The 1,974-nt window shown below is 45.4% G+C and overlaps 1 protein-coding gene across 2 annotated transcripts in view; it reads left to right on the forward strand.

The window, feature by feature from the left end:
• Positions 1-306: 306 nt before the first annotated feature.
• LOC117945169 (MAM domain-containing glycosylphosphatidylinositol anchor protein 1) overlaps positions 307-1,974 on the forward strand; it is a 166,944-nt gene continuing 165,276 nt past the window's right edge. For both annotated transcript variants that reach the window (XM_034872471.1, XM_034872480.1), the window contains exon 1: positions 307-923. The gene's annotated coding sequence lies outside the window, so the exon portion shown is untranslated. The remainder of the gene's footprint in view (positions 924-1,974) is intronic.

Below are 1,974 nucleotides of genomic sequence, written 5' to 3' on the forward strand. Positions count from 1 at the left end.
AATTGGCAACAAAGATTTGTGGCACCGCAGCTGGCAAAGTCCACCAAAGACACGACAACAGAGAAAACCACCAAAACCACCACTGCCCCCTCGGCTCCTTGAAGGCATCCTGTGGCACCCGAAAGGGTTGAAAAACTATTTGAATGGGAGACCGGGAGGGGAGAAAAGAGACAGGAGAGCAATGTTGTTCTTTTGACAACCTGTTCAGTGTGGAGCTGTGAGGCTTGAGCGCATGTGGAAGCCTCTGTCCTCCCTCCCCTCCACCCATCCCTCTCTCTCTCCCTTCACAGACATGGGCGGTCGTTCTCAGTCTGCGCACATATTCCACTTGGCCAGCATCACTTGGAGTCCACAGACACAGCGCTGATTGAACGAGCGGAGGGAGGGGAGCTCATTTTCAGAGCGCATGATTGTGTTAGAAGGGCTTCACTAGACTGTCACCGGTCAGAGGCAGAGAGAGAGAGACGCACAGTAAAGCCATTTTAAACACGTATTTAAAAGTGAAAAATCCAGAAAAGAGGAGACCGGGTTTAGGATTTTTTTGCAGATAGCCTTGCTTGAGTTTTTCCAAAGGTAAAGTGGTTTTATGTTGTTTTTTTCCATCTTTGACAAGAGGGACTCTTGTGGATCCGAACAGCGATTCCTCTGCCCGCTTCTGTCCCTGCATGAAATAAAAGTTCAACACGCCAAGGAGATCATTTGAGAGGTCTGGGAGCTCAGAAAACTCTCCAATACACTCCCCGGGAATTGTAAAGCTCACACCGGACGCCCACTGGAGGAGGATATATAACTTTTCAACACATTCTGTGGAGAGACACGGAGACGGGTTGGTCTAGGAGAGCGGAGGAATCCTCTTCGCTGAACCGGGAGGAGAGAGCGCAGCACTGGCACGCTGACCCAAAGGACGGCACCTCGGAGACAAGGTAGGCGCACGGCACGGCACGGATTACATGCCCGCACGAAGACTGTTCTACTTCTGTCACGGATATAATTATCTTTTGACTTTTCTTCATGTCTGTGTAATTTTAAAAAATGAAAGAAATGTATATTTGTTAAAGCAGGAATAATGCTATATGCTATGTAATGTTACTCTGTTTTCGATTAAAGCTGACCATCTTATTTTCTAATTACCCTTAATATGCCTCACCAGTGAAATTCAAATTCGGGGTCTTCACACCCTCCTTAATTTCCATAATCTCTTTTTTTTAGGCAGTCAACAGTGAGACTTGCTTATACTGAAGTACATGTAGCCCAGTACTAGACCCCCTGTATATAAGGAAGTGTCATTCATTGGATCCGGACGTTAATGCAGGCTATTGACTGCCATGCATCGTTTGGGAGAAACTTTGATCACGGCGCGCTGTGTAATGCAACTTGTCAATGCAGCCGCCTCAGAGCCATTATACAAATGAGGACATGTTCGGTCAGGAGAGTCACAGATAAATAAGTGCAGATAAATAACACTTACATGAGATTTAAAGACAGTGCTACAAATACCAGGATCAATAGAAAAGGTGTTTTTTTTAGGAGTAGCACAGGCAACCCATCACCCTCTCGCTGCGTGAAAAGCCTAAATTGATCTGAAGCAAAAGCAGTGTGGGTGTTTGGGGTCGAATGTGCATGACCCAACTTGTTGTAGTTTATAGGCTACAACATCTATCCTTCAGTTTTCTCCCGTCCTGACGACACCTGCCCCCCACCCCCGCCCCACCAGTGAGGATGAAGTTTAGTCACGTTTAACAGAATCCTGTCAATCTCCAATTTTCTAACACACGCATCCTTGCTTGTATACTTTGTATAATCCGCGATTTGTGATTGAATTACCCGTCCTTTAAATCGAATGAAAAGATGTAGGCTGTGCGGCGGGGAGCTAAATCGCTCTGTGATATTATTTTCATGCACTCTAAAAAATAAAGCATTGGGTCTACAAAAAAAAACATGTTAACGTTTTCCACTAGAATATTTAAGTTAAGA

This window comes from Etheostoma cragini, chromosome 1 (assembly GCF_013103735.1).
Source record: "Etheostoma cragini isolate CJK2018 chromosome 1, CSU_Ecrag_1.0, whole genome shotgun sequence".
Classification (NCBI taxonomy): Eukaryota; Metazoa; Chordata; class Actinopteri; order Perciformes; family Percidae; genus Etheostoma; species Etheostoma cragini.